The sequence below is a fragment of the Hyperolius riggenbachi genome, chromosome 8 (genome assembly GCF_040937935.1).
Source record: "Hyperolius riggenbachi isolate aHypRig1 chromosome 8, aHypRig1.pri, whole genome shotgun sequence".
Classification (NCBI taxonomy): Eukaryota; Metazoa; Chordata; class Amphibia; order Anura; family Hyperoliidae; genus Hyperolius; species Hyperolius riggenbachi.
In genome coordinates, this window is record NC_090653.1 from 239,224,691 (window position 1) to 239,250,699 (window position 26,009).

General features: G+C 41.7%; 1 protein-coding gene across 2 annotated transcripts in view; it reads right to left on the reverse strand.

The window, feature by feature from the left end:
- Positions 1-26,009, reverse strand: part of LOC137527678 (semaphorin-3F-like) — a 224,494-nt gene that overhangs the window by 152,052 nt on the left and 46,433 nt on the right. The gene's annotated exons all lie outside the window — the stretch shown is intronic.

Below are 26,009 nucleotides of genomic sequence, written 5' to 3' on the forward strand. Positions count from 1 at the left end.
TATATATATATATATATATATATATATATACACACACACACACACACACACACGTGTATTTACTGTTTGGGTACAATGGGGGAGTGTGGGAGGGAAATAGTTAATTTTAAGAGTAAGTATAGGTATTTTTATTAAATAAAAGTGGTGCGATGTAGTTTTACTATTTGGCCACAAGATGTCCTCACTCATTATTTCCGATTCACGTACGTAAGGACATGAATCGGAAATCGTGTGGCAGTGTACCAGCCGGAAGAAACAATGACGCAGGCATCTAATCGATGCCAGCGTTCATTAATTCGGGGACTTAGATTTATGAATGGGAACTGCGTTCCCATTCATTAATGTCCCCACTAACCGGCGGCAATGGTAGCGTGCGCGGGCCATTGACTAACTTTCGCGGCCCTGGGACTTCAGGTGAAGTTTCCCAGGGCGTGATTATACTGCAACTGGTGTAGTAAGTAGTTAAGGGCTAATTTTGGGCAGAAGTCAACGTATGTTTTTGCATAGGTTGTATCTATGCATATAAAGGCCAGTACCCACCATGCGATTTTCCCGATGATCTTTCTGAAACGGGCGATTTTTTTGAACAACCAGCAGTTGTCTCGTGTCGTGGGTACAGGTGCGCAATAACGCAGACAACCGTTTAGCATCGCCCACCGATAATGACTAACGGCGGATTAGATCTTTAAGATCCCTGATGACTCTGCGCAAAGTACTTGACTTGAAGATCGCGCCCGTGGTGTAATGTCGCGTGACGTTGCAAGCAGGAAGAGGAACCCCTGAACCCCCATAGTCAAGGGGACGTCGCTAAACCCGTCGGGTGGTAAGTATTCAGCTTTAGACTATTGCATGACAGGTGATCATAATCTCACATCTGTGTCAGGGAAACAGATGGATCGATTGAGAAAGAATTGGGCACAACCACTTTATCAGCCAAGGCAGGAGGCATTGGGCAGGCTGCTATGAAATACTAAATGGATTAGGAAAGGCAAGTATGCAACAATGCTATCAGTTAGGGTCAGATATAAGTTAGAGTTAGAATGTAAGATATAAGTTAGAGCTAGAATGTTAAAGTTAAGGGTAGAAGGAAGGTAGCTATTGTTGGTTGGGTTGAGAGGTTAAGACTGGTCATCAGGAAGCGGTTAATGTTCACCTCTTGCCGTCTGCTCCATGCAGTTGGCGTAAATGCGGCGGCAGCCCCAGGACCACTCCACGCCAACTGGCATGAAGTCCTGGGGCGGGGTTTTGCATGAGATCACACGGACATCTCCGCTCCGTCATCAGTCTCCCATCGGCGAACGCCGCTAGGAGGCGGTTAGACGGGCGAAACCACCATCTATTTACTGTGTACAGCGCTGCGATCTATGGCAGCACTGTACTGGGGGACAGCCGTGTGACATGGCTGTCCCCTCTGGAGGCAGAGAAGCGATCCGCTGTCATAGGCTTCAGCCTTTGACAGTGGATCGCGCTGATTGGCTGGTGGGAAGAGGGAGGGTTAGAAAATTAAAAAAAAAAAAACTAAATGTATTGTTAAAAAAAATATATATATATATTTCTAAAAAAATAAATAAACACTGGGGGAGTGATCTCAACCCACCAACAGAAATCTTTGTTGGTGGGCAGAAAAGGGGAGGGATCACTTGTGTGCTGAATTGTGCAGCCCTGCAGCGAGGCCTTAAAGAGAATCTGTACTCTAATATTCTTACAATAAAAAGCATACCATTCCATTCATTATTTTCTCCTGTGCCCCTCTGTGCTGTTTCTGCCACTCTCTGCTGCAATCCTGGCTTGTAATTAACAGTTTTAGGCAGTGTTTACAAACAAACTAACCAGCTTCTAATAGGCTCAGCTAAGCATAGTGTGTGAGTCATTCAGAGTGTGCAGGGGGCCTGCAGAGGGTGTGTATCGCTTCTACCAATCACAAGCAGCCCTGCACATTCCACACAATCAAGCCTTAGCCCGACAAACAGGACAGAGGAAAGATACATTGATTTATTACAGAGACAGTGCAGTTAGGAAAGACTGCAGTAAGCCAGAGCAGATTAGAACAGGCATAGGAACTTATAGGATAGAAGAACTAAGGCTGAAAAATTTGTTACAGAGTCTCTTTAAAGCTGCAATCACTAGGGGTGTGTAAGCCCGTGGTCCTTTTGTGGTTACCAGGAAAGGTTAGGCATCAAGAAGGAGGACCTGGGGAGATTAAGGTTAAATGTCAGGACAGGGTTAATGTTAAGGGGGTAGGTAAGAGTTTTTCTTTAAGGGGTTAATAGACAAGGCTAAGGTTGGGTTTCAGGAAGAGTGTTTTTAATAAGGGCATTGGTTAAGGTTAGATGACTGCAAGGTAGATGACTACTAGAAAAATAACATTGTATAACATTAAATAACATTGAATTAGCAATTCTGTTGCTAGTACCCTGAGCTCAATCCTAAAACCCTATAGAGAAACGTACACTGTCAAAGATAAATAGGCTTTTATAAATTCTTCCTAGCTATATATCACATTCATAAAGAGGAATTACAGTCAGCACACACACTACATCTCAAGTGGCTGATTTGGACTCCAGGTAGCATAAAATACAAAACACTGCAAATGTAATTTTTTTTTTTTTTTTAACCTAAATGACTTATTTTGCTTTTTCCTTGGCTATGGTCACATGATTATGCCTACAGCTTCCAATTTAGATGCCTGCTGGAAATATAAATTCAGTAAAAACAGATGAGGAGTGTTTTATGCTATAGGGAGTGCTAGGCATCAAAGCACACCTAAAGTGAGAGGGATATGGCAATTCCAGTTGCCTGACATCCCGTTGATCTTTCTGGCATCAGTTTTGTTTGAATCACACACCTGAAACAAGCATGTCGCTAATCCAGATATAGCTAACCTGCATGCTTGTTCAGGGTCTATGACTAAAAGTAACAGAGGCAGAGGATCAGCAGGACAGCCAGGCAGTTTGCATTGTTTAAAAGGAAATAAATATGTCCGCCTCCATATCCCTCTCACTTCTGGTGTGCTTTAAAGGAATACTGTAGGGGGGTTGGGGGGAAATTAACTGAACTACCTGGGGCTTCTAGTGGTCCCCCACAGACATCCTGTGCCTGCGCAGCCACTCACCGATGCTCTTGCCCCGTCTCCAGTTCACTTCTGGAATTTCAGACTTTAAAGTCTGAAAACCACTGCGCCTCAATTGCTGTGTCCTCGCTCCCACTGATGTCACCAGGAGCGTACTGTGCAGGCGCAGACCATACTGGGCCTGCGCAGTACGCTCCTGGTGACATCAGCGGGAGCGAGGACACGGCAACGCAGGCGCAGTGGTTTTCAGACTTTAAAGTCAGAAATTCCAGAAGTGAACTGGAGGCGGGGCCGGAGCATAGGTGAGTGGCTGCGCGTGCACATGTCTGCAGGGGACCATTAGAAGCCCTGGGTAAGTTCAACTCATTTTCCCCCGACCCTCTACAGTATTCCTTTAAAGTGAACCTGAACTGACATGGCCATCATACCCCTCTTGCTTCAGGTTAATTTTAAATGCAGAATGTGAAGTGAATGTAAGTCCACTGAAGTATGACCAGGCAAATGTTGTAATGGTCTAGTAATCATAAGCTGTCAGTGTGCAATTGTTTTTGGTGTGGTAATGTTGGGAAACACTGGCTCCATAGGGGTGTATCAGGTCTGACAATAATTGAATATACCTCCACCACCGTGCAGCTCTCCGACTGCATACATGTAAACGAGATGAGCATTTTTTTTTTTAATTCACTAAAGCCTAGTTCACACTGCAAGAGCTTTTTGTAAGCACTTTTGATTTTAAGAGCTCTTGCTAATGTAATGTTTTGTGTGTGTTCTCACTTGAGCTATGTGATTTTATAAAAAAAATTACCCATAGCATTGCATAAGAAAAAATGGGTTTGAACCGCTTCCGTACTGACGTAGATGGAATCTACCTCCTGCTGGTGGTAGAGGGGCCAGAGCCGTCCAGTCCTGAAAGGGTTAAACTGGTAAAATGACATTTTGCTGATGACACAGGGGGACACAGGAGGCACAAGGGGGCACAGAGGAGGTACAGAGGACCGAGATGGCACAATTTCTACTTATGGACAGATTCATCTTAAGAATGAACCTCAACCTACAGTCCCAGGGACTACCTGTAGTTAAAAAGAAATGAAGCCTGCTGATACCTTAGAAAAGTTTTTTTAAAACTTCTAATGAAATCATGTAGCATTATTTCATCAGAAATATACTATACTAGTGGCAGTGATACCTGGATTGGTACTAGCTGCTGCATACACCTACTATGATGCCTAGTACTGACTGTTAGCTGCCATTGACCTACTGACAACACTACTTCTTGATGACTGATGCCAGTTTATAGTTTTGCTGGTCATGGCGTGACAACGGAAGGAGTGTGGCAGATTTATCAAACTCAGCGTGAGGACAACTGGAGCAGAACTGGTGCAAATATAGAGCAGAGTCTAGATTGAGGGTTCTGATTTGTCATTTTGAGCAACAGTTCCATTTCTCCACCCATTCTACTCCACATCTGCTTGTATTCTCGTTGCCCATGTTTTGATAAATTTTCCCCCTTGACTCTTTCTGGTTGGCAATACAGGAAGTGCAACTACATTGATTTTATTCATGAACTTCTGCAGGAAAATATAAGCGATAACAGACAACTGAAAGTATAATATACTGTATCTGCTGAAAGCTACTCATACATAAATACTAGTCAATTAAGAAGTAGGAACGCTAAAATGCGTCATGACGCTGCAGGCACTTTGAATACAGGACCCAGCTCACCAATCCCACTGGATTTGTCCAACCACCACCCGGACGCCTATGCTGCTGGCCACAGCTGAGGACTATAGAGGGAAGAGTTGCCAGAAGGTCTTCTGACAACTCACGAGTTGGGTGACACATTTGTTTACTACTTAAATCTTAAACAGACGTTTGCCTTCTTAAATCTTGTAAATACTTGAATCTTGTAAGTGAATTTTAATTCTTTTTAAGCAAATGCAATAAACATCAACGCACCCCAAGAGCGCTCCCATTTATCTTTCTATAGATACAAGTCTGGTTATTTTGCCTGGAGCTCCCCTTTATTTGCACACATCAACCGACATCATACTACTGCACAGCTAAAAAATGTAATTTGCTTCAACTTTGTTCACCTGATAAATCTGTAGACCTATTTTTAACCTGTAAAGCTCCTCAGGTTTAGAGTAATTTAAATATACCGTATATAAACACACACAAACATACAGGCATATATACATAGTAAGCAGTAGTTAAAGCTATTTCAATTTGAATTTTTTTTTATCTTCCTGCCAACACCAAATCCTCTTTGACTATGTAAAAAAAGACTGGGCAGGTATGATGCTTCACGTGAACAATAATTAAAGTGGCTTGAAAATGACGAGCTGGAGTTTGTTGTGTATCCGTTGAAGTAAGGATTCCAAAATTGGAAGCCTGGAATTATTCTATAAAAAAAATTCCCCGAAATTCCGCGCACCAACAATGTCCAGGAAGTGGTGTGGGCACCGCATTTCAGGGTCAAATTAGGATGCAAATGCACTTTGTGCAGAAACAATTGTACCTTCGGCTCGGGCCTTTCAAGGGATTTGGATGTAAGGAAAGGAGCGTGAGAATATAGTGCGGAGTAAAGGAAGTCCTCTATAACAGGCTGTCCTTCAGAAGGAAGAACAAGAAGTATAAATGTATTTTTAGCAGTCCTGGAAATTATTTTTTCTTTTTGGAAATGGGATATTAGGAGTTTCCAATTCCGATGGAGCTGTGGGGAGGCAAACGTGACGTGTACATGTAAACGGCCGGGATTGCAACACTAAATTATTTATGGTTAGACCAGATTAGGCAGGGTTTCCCGAACGAGTGCCAAAGCTCAATTTCTGTCATCCCTTCAAGAGAAATAGTAGTCCTGTGTGAAAATGTCTCCTGTGCTTCACCCACAGAGATGGTATTTTAAAGTAGCCATTTAAATTGTGTAGGTGTTCTGAATAACTTATTAAGCAGATTACTATTATATTTTATTTATGAAGTGTCAACATACCGCACAGCACTGCACAAAAACTAAAAATGCCTACGAAAACAGAAAATTTCATTCATAACAGTACTATAGGCTTAAAGGCAACTGAGCTGAGAGAGATATGGAGGCTGACATATTTATTTAATGTTAAAGGGGAACTTCAGCCTAAACAAATATACTGTCATCACGTTACATTAGTTATGTTAATTAGAATAGATAGGTAATATAATCTCTTACCCACCCTGTTTTAAAAGAACAGACAAATGTTTGTGATTCATGGGCTGCCATCTTTGTCATGGGACAGCCATCTTTTTGGTTGAAAGGAGGTGACAAGGAGCAGGAGACACAGTTCCAACTGTCCTGTGTCCTGATCACCCCTCCCAGCTGCACACGCTAGGCTTCAAATGTCAAATTCAAAATGTACAAAAAAAAAAAATTTGCACCAAAACAGCAGAACGAAAACAACAAAATCAGAAATCCCATCATGCTTTGCACAGCATCAGGGGAAAAAAGCCCGGGCAGTTTTCTTCTGTGCAGCTAAAAATGAGGCTTGTATAAGAGAAACAAAGTTCTGATGCTGTGAAACTGTTAAAGAAACACAAAGCCCTTTCAGTGCTGCTGAGTCGATTTTTAGTCCGGAGGTTCACTTTAAGCAATACCAGTTGACTGGCTGTGCTGCTGGTCTTCTGCCACTGATACTTTTGCCAATAGACCATGAACAAGAATGCAGATCAGATGTTTCAGGTGTGGGAATCAGACACTACTGATGCCAGAATACAACAGGACAGGACAGAAAATCAACAGGACACCACGCAACTGGTACTTGTTTAAACTAAACTTATTTAAAAGGAAATAAACATAGCAGCCTCCATATACTTCTCGCTTCAGGTTCCCTTTGAATTGCTAAACTGGGGGGCACTAGAAAACCTATTTAAGTGACCCAGCACACCCAGAATGGTTTTTTTTAAATTGCTTGTGATAAACGTGGTTAATGTTTCAACCTTTACTTGGACTATACTAATCCGCAACAGGGATAGATACAAATTAATGAAATAGCATAAAAGACACAAAAGGGAACAATTGAAAGCCCCTGATAGTGTAGTCGATTAACACAAAATAGTATTTCCCGTATTAAAGGAAAAAGAAAGGTACTCACAAAGGTGGGTTAACACTAAGGCAACCAAATCCTTAGTGTAATTCTTACCAGGGCTGTAGAATTGGCGCAGACGTTATCCATTTCCAACTACTCAGTTAATTGAAATCACTGACTCTGACTACAGGTACCCAAAATTGCTCTGACTCCTTGACTCACGATCAAAGGCCCGTGTAAAGCATTGCATTGTTGGAGTTTACGATTGAAGGATTTTTCTGGTCTTAAAATGTTTTTTTTTTTAATCTCGCGCCTCAGTTCAAAAACGAATCAATGAATGAAATAGCAGTTGGGCGTTTGCGGTCATGTGAATGCCCTCACAACAAAAGTTTGTTTGATAAATTCATGTTGTCCGGAGTTTATTTAAAATAAGTTCTAACTGTGAATGTTGCACATCAATGCAAGAGCGCAAACACTAATTTTCTAATCTGTCAGCAATACTCACCAAGGCTTGGGTGAGGGTTTATTTAGGAAATATATTCGTATGACACAGGGAAATCTTACTCTGGCTTAAGCTTACAGTCTAATGTACAAGAATGCAGATGTATTAGACTGGGGCAACAATACTGAGGAAAGGTAAGGGCAGAGAACAGGATGGGAAGAGGATGATGGGGACAATAGGGATGATTTAGTCATTTCTCCAGAGCTAAAGGAAACTGGGGAACAGAGAAGGATCCATGCCCTCATGGCCATGCCCTCATTCACCCTATGGGTTGAGCAGTTATTGTTTTCCAGCTATAGATTTATATAAATGGGGACTATCAAGTACAGTTAATACAGTTTTTAAAGTTCTAGTTCAAAGCCACAACTATTAAAAATAAAAAAAACACACTCAGCATTTCAGGATTGGCAAATGCCTCCTAAACATCTCAAATGTGTACAATTCTCGTTTGAAGTCCTGGTTCACCCTATTTTTTCATTCTTATTGAAGGTGGAGGGGACCATGCCATTGCTCATACAGTTTTAGTATCTAAGGCAGACATGTCAGAGAAATTCCCACTGGAAAAGTCAGTCACATGACCCAGAGATCTGCGCAGAAAGTAGAGAGATGCCAGGAGTTGTTTAATCAGCACAGAGCCGTCACCTGATCACGCCTCCGCTCTCCTCCCTCTGCTCCCACATATGGAGCACAGGGAGGAGGTAGGCAGGGTCAGCCCTTTGCTGAGTGGAAAAGGCTATTTGGCTCCCCTTCAAGCTTCTCCCTGACTACCTCATGCTGGTGAACATTAGACGGGGACAGGAAGAGGAGCTTAGATGGCTTCCACACATACTGTTCCCTCAGGCAAGAGGAGACATTGGGACAGGAAAACTGTTTTGCAAATACAAGCAGCTCGGTAACAAATAAAATGTAGTAATGAAAAAATTATTCGTGAGCAAGGCACAACATTTTATGCATTGTAAATTAGCGTTACTTCTGCTCAGCTTTCGATCTCTCCCCTCACCACCATAAGTAAGATAAATTTATTAGCTACAAATGCCAAATATATAGCACTAGAGTATTGTACCATGTAAGCCACCAGTAAAAATAAGAAATTTTTCATCAGGATCATAACATTTATTGGTAGGAAAAAAAGCAAATTTGTAGTCATCTTTTTTTTAAAGTTGACACTCCTAACCTATGGGGAGGGAAAGCTCTGTATCCTAAAGAGGCTTTCCCTTCCACTCACGGCCCCAGAAATGTCCAGAGATGTCTTGGTTCAAATCTGCCACCTCTGGAAGCCTTCAAGTCCCCAAGTGCTTCTGTCGTTGGGGGGAAGGGGGGCTCCGTTCTGCGCATGCACGAGTGTGTAATAAGAGGGCGCTTATGTATGTGCAGTACAAAGAAGTCTGTTTTTGGATGCACTGGGGAATGCAAATGTTTCCAAAGGCTTCCGAGGATCCCCTGTTGATCCCAGTTGGTAGAATACGCGAAACAGGGATGACAGCGTTGGAACGAGGGGACCATGAGAAGAGCGGGAAGGCTCTCTAGTATCCAGATCCTTGCCTCTCCATATGCGAGTATCAAACTCTAAAAAAAATTAAATTGCTTCAGATTCACTTTATTTTAGCCAATAAATGGTATCATCCTGATTCAAAACTTTTTGCAAATGCCAAATAACTGTCAGACAAATAGGGTATCTTGCATCACTTTTTATTTGGCAAGGAATAAGCAGGGAAAACTAGGGGGTTTTGTTAATGTGAGAGTATTTAGAGATCCAGCAAATTGGGCCGTCCTTCCCCTGGGTCACAGCAGACCATAAGAAGAAATGCCAAAATGTTATCGATATAGCAGTTTTGCAATAGTAGTTGCATACACACACTACACAATCCAGGACAGTCTGAATTCAGTAGGAAAATGACTCACTGAATGTGTATACGACAGCAATTACACGAATCCTGTTTCACAAACCTTCTGATAATTAGCTGCTACGAACCAGACAAGGTCTGCAACTATCGTTACCTACCAGTTAACAATTTCAGCATATCCAGGTCAGGTTGGCTCATTACTTAGTTTCCCCAAATTATATATACTGCATATATATCTCACTAATATTATAAATGCGAAAGTTTGGATGGTTGTTACTCAATCACGCAACAATGGCTGAACGGAATTGAATGAAATTTGGCACACACATAGTGCATCACCTGGAATAACATATAGGATACTATTTATCCCCATAACCAAAACCTCATATTATTAAGAGGAACATAAACAGAGGATTGAACTTCATTGCAGTCAGTAGGTGATACCCACTTTGCCATGAGAAATCTTTACCTTTTTTGAATAGATTATCAGAGGGGTCTGTATGGCTGATATTGCAGTGAAACCCCTCCTACAGTGTGATGTCATGACCATGGTCCTGACAGTTTGCCATTTGTGAACCTCGTGGCATTGTGGGAAATAACTGCTGTTTCCAACTGCCAAGCAAGCAACATCTCCCTCTGTGCATAGAACTCTCAGTAACGAACATTCCGTACAGATCTAAAGATGTCATTACCAGTGCAATATTGCAGAATGTATATCAGAGAGAGGAAATATTTTACAATGGGCAAATAGTGACTAATCAATACATAAATGAATATTGTAAAAAAAATAAGCAATTATATTCATTATGTTATTTTCACTACAGTTCCTCTTTAATGAACACTTTGCAGAGTGCAGTAATGCATATTTAACTTAATTACACTGGAAAGCAGGCTGACAGGCAAGATTACTGCATTCCAAATAGAGTATGTGAATGTAGTGCACAGAGATACTGCGGATAACTAAAGATAGTTTAGAAATTTCTAAAATGCCTCTTTTGGAATTTCTAAACCAACTTGATTGATAAAATAATTGGCCGGGCACTACTGTTTATTCCAGCACAACTGTAACTTATACTATTTAAAAAAAAATCTGATGCTTAGCACAAGGTGCACCTTTTACATGTGAGTATAGAAGTGGGAGATGGGTTCCATTGGGCTCTCAGTCTGACAGGAAAAAAGGGCTCTGGAAATTTGGGCGCCCCTGGAAGCTGAATTACGTATTTCTCCAGAGTCTATAGTGGTCTGAAGGGTGAATAGTATTTAACTGACTTTTGCAGGAGCAGGATGAGCCATTTTCCAGCTTTGCCCTGCGCCCCAAATTTCCCGGCGCCTTAGTTACATGAATGTGCTCTTAGTGCCTACTCCTATCAGGGCAGAGGAAGGCATCATGTGAGTGTTTAGAAGGGAATTGGCACGGCCTCCTTTAACTGTCAACTTGGTGTCTAGTGTGGCGGCACATAGCAATGACCAGTCCATATACATAAAAGAAAAACTCTGCCTTATCTGAAGCTCTAAGCTATAAGCCAAGAATAAAGCACATGTACAGCACCTCCAGATCCCCCTCCATGTGTTGCCAAGAGATCTGCCTGGCGGATCTACTTGACCATGCGCATACGGAGGGCACTGTTCTGTGCAGCGCACACCCGCTCTGTGCCACTAGCCATTCTTTTCCCTCCACAGCAGCAGAACCTCCAGGCACACAATGTGTATATACAGCATCAGGCCCTGAACTGTCACTTAAAGGATGGAGTCATGATACCGGTTGACAACAGAATTTGGAAGTGTAAATACACAATCAGTCATAAATGAGAAGTCTACACCAGGGATGCTAGAGCAATCAAACAATAAACGGATGTGTCAGGAACAAATGAGTTAATGATACCAGAGGTATCAAAGACAGTCAAACAGAGATTAGGCTGGGAAATATTTGGCTCATTCTTTATTGTTCTGCACTGGAATGCAGAGATAAGTCTGGGCTATTCACAGTGTACAGGGCTGTTAGTGCAATTTAATGGGATTAGTAAATGTCAGTCCAGTTAACAAAGGTCAAAGGATGGTCAAAAAGATGGGCAAACCTGCATATAAGGTCACCATGATAATATAAAAACACAGGAACTAAGCTATTGTGTTTAGTACAGCTAATGCAACAATGAATTTATTTTTTAATATAAGGGGATTACCTGTGTTCATCAATGATACCAGCCAGGTGTTGTGACCTCTGCCTATGCAAGTCTGTTCCAGGCATGTAATTCACAAAATACTGATGCCAAAAGAATAGCATGACAGCCAAGTAGGTGGCATTTTTAGAGAAGTGATGGTCAAGGCTGGATTTAAGTAGCATAGTTCCCTGAGCAAAATCCTATTAATGTAGTTTCAAACAAAAGTGGTGCAGTGTTTTATTTATCCGTGTATGTGCTGGTGGCTGTGTGTCAGCATATGTATGTGTGTATGGCCATGTGTACATGACTGCATACATGCAAATGTGTGTATATATAGGTTTATGAGTAGGTATGCAAGTATAGATGAACATATACCTGCTTGGTACCTTGAGTGCTGGGAAAACTTTAGCCAGGGCATAATGTGAGGAATAGCTAGACATCACAGGGAGCTATGATGGTCGGGTCACATGGCAAAAGGGGGTGCTGTAGTCAAGGAGACGGGGAGGCTTTGAGACCATAGATGACTAGTGGAGCCAGGAGTGGCGAGTCACTTCTTGTTCTGTTACATTTGCGCTATTCTGCATGGAGGAAAGGTGGGGGGTCTCCTCTGGCTACTATACTGCACCTCAGGGAGCCCACCGCAGAACCCCTTATGGCTGCCGGCCACTCACAGCGGGACCCCCTTAGTTACGGGCTCCATAGTAGCCGCTGTGGTGATCCCTATGCCAGAGCATGAAAAGCATCTATGTTATTATACAGATGCAATAGGCACACCACTAGAGCCTCAACACGTTTTTACTATAGAATGGCATCGTTGGTCATGTTGTGATGTGAACAGATGCATTATCTGGCATTTGTTTGGTATTGGAATGCACATTTATTGCTACAGTTCAGAGGCTGATCCATTTTAAACGGTCATTTGAAAACGGTCATTGACCACTGAGGATGATTTGCAACCACAAATTAAACTGCCTTTTTTAAAACAATTCCACCGCAATGCTTGGGGTAAGGTGAGGGTTGGATCAGTAATGCTGTGAAGCACTGAAGAAGTGCACAGAACCACGAAAAATGGTCCATGGTGCACAGGAGGAGACCATTTGGGTGTTATCAGACTAGGTGCCTATACACACATCGATTTTCCCATTCGATTCCCTGCAGATTCCATTCATCTGCTGGGAATGGACAACCCAATATGTCAGCGAAATCAACTTTTAACCTATTTCAACCAAAAGTCAATGAAATTATCGATCAGACAGGATGAAAAAAACGGTCAGACAGGATAGATTAATCAGAGGCGGGGTGAGATGATTGGTAGATCGATGGCCTATAGCTCTGCATCAAACAGTGTAACATTGCAATTCCATCAATTTTCAATAGACTCCCTGCTGGAATTTATTGAAAAGTCATGTGTAGTGTATGGCAGGAATCGATTCTTTTCACAAATGAATCGATCATTTGGAACACTGGGTAGAATTCTATATGTGTAAGGCCAGCACAGTTTACAACATGTATGTATTTTCTCATGCACATGCTTCAATGCAAACCATACACGTCCAAACCAGGAAATGCATGTTTCCTCCATAAAAGCTTTCCTCCTTGTGTGGCAACACTACTCAGCAATGGACAGCAGAGGTAAACATGCTAATATGAAAGTCTATGGACTGTCAAACTTCCATACAGATAGCACAGCATTGTGCAATGCATTAAAGCCGACAGCCCCACACATAGGACTCAATCCAATTCACTTTTTCTCCTACCTTTTCTCTTAGAAGATAATTTTTCTTCTTCTGCATAAAATAACTTTTCAGCACTCTGCAATTAAAAAGTGTCAAAAAGTAGGTGAAAAAATATTGTGAAAAATGTCTTGCTTGTTGGTGGCTTTAAAGGCATTTTATTGATAAGGAGTGAAAATATCACCTAGGAGAAAACTTAGGAGAAAAAGTACAGTAAATTGAATGGGGCCCATAGTATCCCCCCCAATGTTTAGATTAAGGCTATCAGAACAGTAGCGATTAGAGGTTGAGACTGTTCATAGTGAACAACATCGTATAGGGAGCTTGCTTAACAGTTCTCTCTCTTCAGATTTAGATATTGCTTTTAAAGCTCATCTCCGGGCATAAATGTCTCCTAACCAGTGGCAGAGTTTGTTTGACTTTTTTGTAGAAGCATCTTGTTTAGGAGGAATAAGCAATCAGTTGAGCGTTAGTGAGGAGGAGATGAGTACCTATGAGGCCCCTCCACACTACAAATCCGATTTACCATTCAAAATTTCCCTGGATGCTATCAAAACCAGAAGAGAAATGCAGAAAAAATGCAGTATGTAGTACCGATTCAAAATCGCAAATCGGAATTGGCAAATCGGAAATTGTAGTGTGCAAGAGCCCTGAACCAGTGCAGCATATATATATATATATATATATATATATATATATATATATATATATATATATATATATATATATATATATATATACTGTGTATATTATATATATATATATATATATATATATATATATATATATATATATATATATATACACATACATACAATATATACACACACACACGTATTTATCTATATATTTGCAAAAACTGCGTTTTTTAATGAAAATTATTTTTGCATGAGTAGGGTGACAATTTATGCGGAAATAGTTTTGCTAAAAAATTATTGTCAACCTATTTATTTAACTTATCTGCAGAGTACAGCATGCAAATTCCTGGATTGGATGAAGCAAAAGCTGGAATTATGATTGCTGGAAGAAATATTAACAACTTCAGATATGCAGATATTACTATTCTTATGGCATAAAGTGAAGAAATGGGAAACTTCTTAATGAGGGTCAAAGAGGAAAGTGCAAAAGTTGGCATAAGGCTCAAAATTAAAAAAAACTCATGATTATGTCATGATAGGAGTAATGTACAGGTGATAGAGTAGGACCATAAGGAAGGATGAGGGCCGAAGAATCAACGTCTTCGAATTGTGGTGCTGAAGAAGACTTTTGAGAGTCCCTTGGACTGCAAGAAGAATCAGTCAGTCAATCCTTAAAGTGGATCCGAGGTGAACTTTTACACATTGCATAATTGTGTTCCTTTCCTATTGTTTATAGGGCATTCCTCAAGCCAAATACTTTTTTGTTTTTGTTTTAATACTCTAATTCCCTATAAACTAAAAAAGCCACACCCACAGATTTTCAGAGAGCCTTGGCAGTAGCAAGGGCTCATGGGAGCTCAGTCTGGGCAGGAGGAGGGGGAGGTGTTACTAGCCATTGATTTCAGAGGCAGAGGGGAGGAGGGAGGAGGAGAGGGGATTAGGTCGATGGCTCAAGATACAGATAAGCCTGCCTCTGTGTAAGGTTTACAAACAACATGGCTGCTGTCATTGTATCACAGGAATAAATAATAATTTTCTATTAAAACAGTTTGCAGCTATATTTGCGGTGTAAACCATCTAAACTGTAAGATATATAGACAAGTTACTTGTTATAGTTTTTCATCTCGGATCCGCTTTAAAGAAATTAACCCTGACTATTCATTGGAAGGAGCAAATGTCCTGGTACCTTAGACTTCGCCCTCCAATAACCTACAAACCCCCACCAAACTGCACCGCAAGTGTGTTGGCTGGTCCGGCTGTCACTTCTCCCTCACTTCTCTAGCCCATCATAGGTCTCTATAGGTGTCCCTTAGCATTAGATAGCCAGTGGTACCCTCAATATTAAGTAGCTAAGGGTGCCCCCAAGTATTAGGTAGTGAGAGGTACCCCAGTATTAAGTAGCTAGAGGTCCTCCTGAGTGTAGGGAGATCTGGTCAGTGGGATGCCGAGGGCAGGGTGAGTAACCTCTCATTTACACTCTCATCAGGGAAGGAGGGAGGGAAGCACTCAGGGAGGGGGAGTTAGCGCCTTTCCATCATCAGCTGCCTGTAGGCACGTGCCTACAGTGCCTTATGGTAAATCCAGCCCTGGGAGGGAGCAATGAACTTGAACAAACTTCGAGACGAGGTAGAGGATAGAGGGACCTGGTGTGCTGTGGTCCATGGGGTCGCAAAGAGTTCACTGAACACATTTTTGCATAATGAATTTAAACTTACTTTTATACATAAAAAAAAAACTGTGTCTTCACTGGAACTTCAAAGAACTTGAGAACAAAACATTTTCACAAGTCACTCCCTGTAGCACATTTTGACAAAGCCTACAATCTTCTCCAGTCAGGCCTGTCTGTATCTATTCCCCCCCCCCCCCCGCAAACCCCCCCCCCCCCCCCCCCTTGTTGTGTGAATGGCACAATGATGATGATCCGCAGCCCTGCTCACAGAAGCTAACACTTTCCACTGGTGACCTTCAGATAGCATCAGTAAGTTTTTGGAACAAGACTCAAAGCTTCATTTGACACAAGTAAGAAGCATCAGGTCCTTGTGCTTACTAAGCTATGTGGTGGAATCTTGAATTCCAGGCCTAGAGATGAGTTTTCATTTCTGCTTTTTATAATATTATGGGGTCTATGAAACAGCATATGTTAGGTTTGGCAAAAGATTTACCAGAACATTTTCCACAACTCTGAATTTATGGATCTTGCTTGTTCCCAGCGATTTCCTATAGAGGCTGCTCTGTTCTTTTGCCTATATCCACATTTGGTACGCTGCAGGATCCCTGCTGATACCTTCCACTAATGCTGGAAAGTGACATTAAACATTTGGAATCCAGGGAGGCATATGAGTCTGGTGTTACTGGCCTTTACAATCTCCTTAGCACAATAGTGATTCAAGCTACTACAGTAAAGTATGTACACACACTTTCAATTATTGGGGCCCAGCATCATCGTTTGTGATTGATTCAGTCAGCGGTTTAGTAACAAGCTCTGTATGGACATGCTACTTTGTTCCCAGCCAATGTATGTTCTTTCCAATAGAGAGCAGAGAAGGAGAGTGCAGCAACAAAAAAAAATGGTCAGGCAAGAACAACCCAAACTGCCCAGTAACTGAAGGGAAGGCTGATGACATCTGCACACATTCTATATTTTTGGCCAACGAAATCACAAAACATCTTGTTGGCGGTGGAATACTTAACGTGTGTACATGGCTGAAGAAGGAACCTATGCAAATATCCACCACAGCCTCGATGTAGATTTCTTAAAGTGAACCCGAGGTGAGAGTGATATGGAGGCTGCCATATTTGTTACCTTTTAAAGGGACTCCGAGCAGTGCAGAAACTATGGAAAGATGCGCATCATTTTAAAGCTCTCTTTCTCCTCTTTCCAATGATATATAAACCGCCACCCTACGCCTTTTAGTTTTCGCTATTTTCGCGATTGAAATTGCCGCGGCCGCGATTTCGATCGCGAAAATAGAGAAAACTAAAAGGTGCAGGGCAACGATTTAGGTGTCGTCAGAAAGAGAGCTTTAAAATGATATCCATCTTGACATAGTTATATTGTATTACACAGGGCGACTTTTTCTCTAAGTCAGCAGCTGCATTCAGCAGAATGGAGCTGCTGACACTGGGGAAAGTGTCGTCCTGTGTAATACAATATAACTATGGCAAGATGGATATCATTTTAAAGCTCTCTTTCTCCTCTTTCTGACGACACCTAAATCGTTGCCCTACGCCTTTTAGTTTTCTCTATTTTCGCGATCGAAATCGCGGCCGCGGCAATTTCAATCGCGAAAATAGCGAAAACTAAAAGACGTAGGGTGGCGGTTTATATATCATTGGACAGAGGAGAAAGAGAGCTTTAAAATGATATGCATCTTTCCATAGTTTCTGCACTGCTCGGAGTCCCTTTAAACAATACCAGTTGCCTGGCAGTGTTGCTGATCTACAGTACAGACCAAAAGTTTTTAATGACTATGAACATTGTAGATTCACACTGAAGGCATCCAAACTATGAATTAACACATGTGGAAGTATAGTACATAACCAAAAAGTGTGAAACAACTGAAAATATGTCATATTCTAGGTTCTTCAAAGTAGCCACCTTTTTCTTTGAATACTGCTTTGCACACTCTTGGCATTCTCTTGATGAGCTTCAAGAGGTAGTCACCTGAAATGGTTTTCACTTCACAGGTGTGCGCTTGTCATGTTTAATAAGTGGGATTTCTTGCCTTATAAATGGGGTTGGAACCATCAGTTGCGTTGTGGAGAAGTCAGGTGGATGCACAGCTGATAGTCCTACTAAATAGACTGTTAGAATTTGTATTATGGCAAGAATAAAACAGCCAAGTAAAGAAAAACGAGTGGCCATCATTACTTTCAGAAATGAAGGTCAGTCAGTCCGAAAAGTTAGGAAAACTTTGCAAGTGTCCCCAAGTGCAGTCTCAAAAACCATCAAACGCTACAAAGAAACTGGCTCACATGCAGACTGCCCCAGTAAAGGAAGACCAAGAGTCACCTCTGCCGTGGAGGATAAGTTCATTCGAGTCACCAGCCTCAGAAATCGCAGGTTAACAGCAGCTCAGATTAGAGACCAGGTCAATGTCACACAGAGCTCTAGCAGCAGACACAACTCTAGAACAACTGTTAAGAGGAGACTGTGTGAATCAGGCCTTCATGGTAGAATATCTGCTAGGAAACCACTGCTAAGGACAGGCAACAAGCAGAAGAGACTTGTTTGGGCTAAAGAACACAAGGGATGGACATTAGACCAGTGGAAATCTGTGCTTTGGTCTGATGAGTGCAAATTTGAGTTCTTTGGTTCCAACCACCGTGTCTTTGTGCGACGTAGAAAAGGTGAACGGATGGACTCTACGTGCCTGGTTCCCACCGTGAAGCATGGAGGAGGAGGTGTGTTGGTATGGGGGTGCTTTGCTGGTGACACAGTTGGGGATTTATTCAAAATTGAAGGCATACTGAACCAGCATGGCTACCACCGCATCTTGCAGCGGCATGCTATTCCATCCGGTTTGCGTTTAGTTAGACCATCATTTATTTTTCAACAGGACAATGACCCCAAACACACCTCCCGGCTGTGTAAGGGCTATTTGACCAGGAAGGAGAGTGATGGGGTGCTGCGCCAGATGACCTGACCTCCACAGTCACCAGGCCTGAACCCAATCGAGATGGTTTGGGGTGAGCTGGACCGCAGAGTGAAGGCAAAAGGGCCAACAAGTGCTAATTATCTTTGGGACTCCTTCAAGACTGTTGGAAGACCATTTCAGATGACTACCTCTTGAAGCTCATCAAGAGAATGCCAAGAGTGTGCAAAGCAGTAATCAAAGAAAAAGGTGGCTACTTTGAAGAACTTAGAATATGACATATTTTCAGTTGTTTCACACTTTTTGGTTATGTACTATACTTCCACATGTGTTAATTCATAGTTTGGATGCCTTCAGTGTGAATCTACAATGTTCATAGTCATGAAAATAAAGAAAACTCTTTGAATGAGAAGATGTGTCCAAACTTTTGGTCTGTACTGTATTTGGCTGCAGAAGTGTCTGAATAACACAAGAAACAAGCATGCAGCTAATCTTGTCAGATCTGACAATATTATCAGAAACACCTGATCTGCTGCATGCTTGTTTAGGGTTGATGGCTAAAGGCTTGTTTTACTATGCGATTTTCCCAACGTTTTTACTATAACCGGCGATTAACTGAGCGTCCGATTCCGTGATCTCACGACGTGGGTTCAGTTGCACAATCACGCGAATGTCGTTTCGCATCGCATGATGATAACGACTGTCATGGCTGATCGGATCTCTAGGATCCGCGACAACTGCACAAAGTAATGCGATCGCTTGACTTTTCGTTTGCACCTGTTGGGGGTAGATTCATGTAGCGTTGCATGACTTTGCCCACAAGAAGGTGGATGGGGCAGCGTTTATCATTAGAGGATGACACTGGATCCTGCTTTCTGCATCGCTGCGGTGAGCATGTAGCTTAAAAGTTTTAGAGGCAGAGGATCAGAAGGATAGTCAGGCAACTGCTATTCCTTAGAAGGAAATAAATATGGCAGCCTCCATATAACTCTCACCTCGGGTTCACGTTAAAAGTTGTAATGTGGCAAAGAAATATCTCCCATGAGCATCTGCTCTATAGAATCCCAGGAAGGGTTAATAATTTAATTGCCCAGTTTTTGGCAGAAGAACTATTTCAGGCTTTAGAACCAAAAAAGAGAGAAGGATAAGGAATTGTTTGGTTTTTCTCACTTTCATGTACAACAAGCAACTAGCACCTCTCAGACCTGGGACACCTCGTACCAGGCACTAGATACCAAGCGGCACTGACTTTTTCCTCCGTCTCCATCCAACCTACAAAAGGAGTTGGATGGGAGGGTGAGCGAGAGAGGGAGAACGTGCTGGAAGGCAGGGACAAAAAAAATGCAAAGAATGGGGTAGGCAGAAAAAGACAGAGAGAAAGTGAGAGCTGTGCAGAGGAGGAAGGAGGAATGAGGTTAGAGTGAAGCAGCAAAATGACTAGACAGGGTGGAGACTTGTAGAGGGAGATGTACTTGTCAACTTCAAAAGGTGAGAGAAGGACAAAGTCAAAAGTATGACAAGCTGATAGGGTGTGAATGAGACCTAGGCAGCCGAGAGAGGTGCTCTGCAGAAGCCATTGTGCTGTTTTCAGTGACGCCAGAAAGGAATACAAAGCCAGCAGAATAACACTACGTGGAGAACAAAGCACTGCAGATTAGGACAAGCAGAAAAAAAGAGAGATAGAAGGGGATGGAAAACATTTTAGGATTTACGTAATGGTACTCTAGCATCAAACAAATCATTTAGAGTTCATGTAGTTCCAAAGTGTGGTATCATGATAGCTATCAGGGTTTCATAGGCTTTTTGTCTAAAAGCTGATCTAGTCAATCAATAGTCCAATGTTTCTCGTTTAACCTATTAAGCAATTAGACATCAGGGTGATAACAACTGTGCTATGAAAAGTTAAAACTCATAAGTTTCTTAGTCAGAACTTTCTTAGTTTTTTTTGTTGTTTTTACTGGGGCTGTGGCGTTGGTACAAAAATCATCCCACTGCTCAGTTTATGATACTACCTACTCTGACTCCAGGTACTCAAAATTGCTCCAACTACACAGCCCTTGCAGGGCTATAGAGTGGGAATCAAAATCATCTGACTCTGAAGTTAATGAAAAATTGCTCTGACTCCACAGCCCTGTTGGGCACAAAGTGAGAAATGGTCAAAATCAGTCATCTGTCTATGCCCAGCTCTTCAGATTTCCCCTCACTTTCTGTGCTAGGGACAACCCAGGAAGTGTGGCACATCACCAAAAAGTGGAGGAATGTCACCACTGACACTTGTCATCTGTATAGTTATCAACAAATCAGTTAGAAATATCAAAAATTGGCTCAGAGATAATTTGTTGAAAAAAAATTAAACACTGCAGAGAGATCACTGCCATATACTATAAAGTACACTAGCGTTAGTGATCGCCATCGATTCAAAGTGCTGCGGAAAGAGCCCGAAAAGCTTCCCGGTATGAATGGGCCCTAACACTGCTACTAGACACAGAACGCTTTTCTCCTGGCGGACTCAAAGTGCCAGAGCTGCAGCCTCTAGGGCGCGCTCTATAGAGCAGGGCTTTTCAACCTGTAGTACGCGTACCACCAGTGGTACTTTGCTGTTGGCCAGGTGGTACGCACCAGGTTTGCCTGCCACTTAGTTGCTCGCCTGCAGCTTGTCCTGGTCCCTTCCTGCCTCCACAAAGTTTGGCTCACTCCTTGCTGTGCTGCCCTTTCATACTTCAGACTTTAGATCAGCGGAGAAGAGACCAGACATCACTGGCCACTTCCTGTATTTGATGTATACGCGCTGTCACTGTGCACCGTTTGCCTGGCTGTCTCTTCACCGTGGCCGGGTTATCGCTGATCTGAGGTCTGAGCTATTCCACAAGACAGCACAGCAAGGAACGAGAGAGGAGGAGCTGAATTTTTGTGGTGAGTCACTGCCCAGCTTTCTGGTGGCGGTGGGAGGCTACCTATATTGAAGCTCTGGATCGTAAAGAGGCTTCCCCCTTCCTCCTCAGTAGAAGGGATCCAGCACTGGGACCCCCTGAAGAGCTCCTTGTAGATATGCTCGCATGCGCAGTACCGACACTCTGCTCTGGTAGAAAAAGCCGAGCCCGATCGGATCCATCTACTGCGCAGGCATGCTAGTGGTACTTGAAAAACTTTAGGCAATTAAAGTGGTACAATTAGTGAAAAGGTTAAAAAGCCCTGCTATAGAGTTAGGGAGTTTTGTTCAAGGTCTGTTCACTGAATAGGTGCTGGCTTACTAAACAGGAAGAGCCCAGGTTCCAACGCGGGTCTCCTGTGTCACAGCCCTTAACCAGTACACTATTCAGCCTAGTGGCTGCAGCTCAAGCGCTTTGCATGCGCAAGGAGAAAAGAGCAATATAAATGCTATTTGCCTTGTCTTAAAGCTATCCTGTAGAATCCTAACAAAATAATCAGCAGTCATGTACAGTAGGCAGTAAAACACAGTAGCCAAATAAATGCGGCAGTTCAGGCTCAGTATATGCAATTAGGACATTATTGTAAACTAATTAAGCATAAAAGTTAAAATTGTGAAAGGTGTTTGTGTGCAAAATAACTGCTGAACCTGATCTGGTAAAGATGGTGGAACACTGGTTGTAAAAACCAGATGAACACACATCTTATGCCTGAAAACATTCTCAGGTGTTAGCTAGATTGGTTTCTACTCTAGCCATATGGTTCTTGCAAAATTCTGAGTTAAATCCCACGTTTAGGCAGTTTTTATATGCATTTAATACATTTTATTATACAGTACAGTGTATCCATTTTTTTTTTGTTTTGGCTAAATATGAGAAGAAAATCCCTGCTGCATCAGTTCATATATTTTCATCTCCTCCTCCGTGACATATATGTGGTTTTGCACTCATAGACAGTCTGAACCACTCCCCCTTTAGTCACATGGGCATGCAGGAGGAAGTGTGACTGCTCTGTTAGCTGAAGCCACTACTCTCTATTGATTGATAGCCTGCCTATTACTCACTCGGAGAGACGTGGGCCTTAAAGCATATGTGAATTGGACCAAAAAAGTAGATTTTTAATTACATAGGGCTTCTTCTAGCTCCTCATAGTCCATCAGGTCCCTCAATATTCTCTAGGTTCCCTACATTGTGCCGCGGCCCTCTGCGAAAGATACCCAGCGATGAGCTACTGTGTGGTCCCATCCTCGTGCCTCCTTGATTGCAGAAAAGCAAACGAGCAGTCATGCTAATAACCTATTACGCTAGTATGTAAGCAAAGACTCACACAGGTAGAGAGTGTACCTTAATGTTCACCCTCCTGAAAACATTGGATACTTAGAAGACCATCTCCCTGCAGAAATTCATATTTAGAACCATGATGTTTGCTAACGTATCGCTGGGTCTATAAAGTGCAGCTTTGAAGCTCAACTGGCAAGAATAAGTATTGGAAAGCCTGAATAAAAGGAGACCATGAACCTCTATTGCGTACGTAATGCTGTCAGTGTCCCCATCTGGAAAATATTCACTCACTTCCTGCTCTAACAGGAAGTGGGAAAAGCACAAGGACAGAGATGTACCCATTTTTTGTAGAGTAACAAAGCCCCATATCAAATTTTTATTGCTGTCCTTCATTTTCTGTTATCAGGATCATCCAAATGTCCAAGGAGGTTCCAGAGACAAAAAGCAAGGGAAACCCTCCATAATAGAGACACAGAAAGAAATAAAACTAGCGTTCATCGCTATGAAGAAAAACTAGAATAAAAATTGTTAGTTGAGTAAATTTTGAAAAGCCTGTAATGCTTTACAGATCTTTAGAAGATCACTTTAATTAAGCTTTAATTAAGATAGCCATCTACCATGTGATGGCAACTCAATACAACAGACCATTAATCTCTCCCTGACAGGAAATCATTTGAGGAATATTGACCATTCTTCTACCAAGCACCAATTGAATTCAACCAGATTTCAGTTGGAATCTGTCAAAACATTTTTTTTAATCAAACTACCACTGTTGGCTTTATACCACTCAAGGAACCTGAAATGTAAGAATCCATCGATCCCCAAATGGTCTTCTCCACAAAAAATTATGGGAAAAAATTACTGCCTTTTGAAATCCATAGACTGAGGAACTCATTATTTATTTATCTTTGTTCAATCTGATGTTACGGTAAGTTGAACAGCCAAATAAAAATCTATATAGTGGATTTGGACCTTTAGATTGCCTGTTATAGGTCTCCTTATATTAAAACAATAACACCATTATCTTTTGGACTGGATCAGTGAATAATACTACTTAAACAAAGCTGCACAAAAGTACAGCAAGTTGGAAAATAAAAGCAAAGTGCAGTATGTTATATCTGAAACCGAACTGTCCAGCTAGGACACACAGTGTCTGCAATTATTCATTGACACAGATAATCATTACCCAGCCTTGATAATTCTAGATATCCACAAACTGGATTTTTAAAAGGGATATACAGTTAATATCAAACAGATTTTTCCAAGAGATACACTTATAAACTGCCAACATCAAGCAGACGACACACAACAAGATCATGTGTAGCACGTGTATACATGTTCACATGCTAATTTATGCTAAACTAGATCAGTTATGGGGATGAACAATGCATACATTTCCTACAGTAACCTAATTCTAGAGATGGCCATACACAGGTAGGAAGGGATGGTTATGTGCAATATTTCCCAATCGAACTCCAATCAGAGAGCAGCTATTACTGTGTCAAACCCAAGACCTATACTATTCCGACGAGACTTGATGCTAGCTTGTAAATTGGTTGTGAACCCACAACTTAACCCCCTGCACAGTACTGGCACTGCATGCCAAGCCATCCACACTCCATTCTGCTATTCATAAAACTTTATTTAACAGAAGTCACAGTTAAAAACGCACATGGATAGAAAACCAACACATTTCACACTCACTGGCGCTTGTTCATGGAGTGTTGTGTAAGTATCAGTAGGGCTTGAAATGTGTTTAATTTTCAGTCCATGTGTGTTTGAACACTGGCATATTTGCAATGAAGGTTCTGGTTAAATGAATGCGGTGTAAATGTTGTCCTTTGGTAGTAAAAGATTGCAGCCTGATATTTTGATTGATTTCATAACAAATCTGATTGCAAGTGATTGAACCAAGCCATTATACACGCTTTTGTATTGATCAATGCAATATCATATTTTCCAGCTCTCTTAGTCGTGGACTTGATCAACGTTCTCCTAGAAATAATTAAATATCAGTTGTTTGAAGGTAGGCAGAAGATCCAGTATATTCCTTAGTAAAGTACCTGGAAGTAGTAACCTTTGCAAAAAATATATTTTCCATTGCAATAGGCTTGACTATTCTGCTCAGTGAACCCCACTGTTGGTTTGATGCCAATTTGCTTTCTACACCAGTTTTTGGAACTCTCACCAGTTTTTGGAACTCTCACACGTTCCACAGCATTACATGTATCTTGTAATACCTCAAGAGCAGAATAATGTACCATTTAAATCGTAACAAAACTGTATAATACTTCAGATATCAGCACAGATATCACTGAACCAAAGAGGTAATGAACACTGAACACTAGTCAAAATTTCTTTCAATGACCACTGTTAAGTTAAAGAGGAACTAAAGTGAAAACAACAATGAATAAAATTGCTTTTTTGTATACAAATATTCATTTATAGCTTATTTTAGTCCATCCTAAAATATGTCCTCTCCCTCATTTACATTTTGAGATTTATCACAGATGGCAGCAACTTTACTACTGGCAGGTGATCTGTATGGAATGTTCATTTACTGAGAGTTCTATGCACAGAGGGAGATACTGCTTGTTTGGCAGTTGGAAAAAGCCGTTATTTCCCACAATGCAACGAGGTTCACAGACAGCAAACTGTCAGGACCATAGTCATGACATCACACTGTGGGAGGGATTTCACCACAATATCAGCTATACAGGTCCCCCATGATGATCTGTTTGAGAAACTGCAAAGATTTATTGTGGAGAAGAGGGTATTGGCTACTGAATGGAATGAAGTTGAAACCTGGGTTAAAGTTCCTCTTTAAGCATAAGAGAAAAGAATTAGTAGGCTCAATTGGTGGATTAGTTCAGTGGGTGTGATTTGTTATAGGAGGGGTTCTGTTTAAGATGGAGGGATCTCTATAAAACAACTTCTCGATATTATTTATGTTTAGACGTGCACTAAAGGGCAGTGAAGTGAAGCTGGGCTTCTCAAACATCCAGTCAGGTGCAAGGTAGTCCCTGATGCTTCCCCAATCCCGTGAGCACCATTGGATGTTTGAAATGTACACAGCTTCACTCTTACTCTTCACTGCACATCTCTTTCCAAAGCCCCTCCAATAAGCCTTTATCTGCTGTTAGTGCTCCATGGGGGCGATTGACAAAAGGAAGCCTGGGCTCACTTCAAAAACACAATGGTCAAA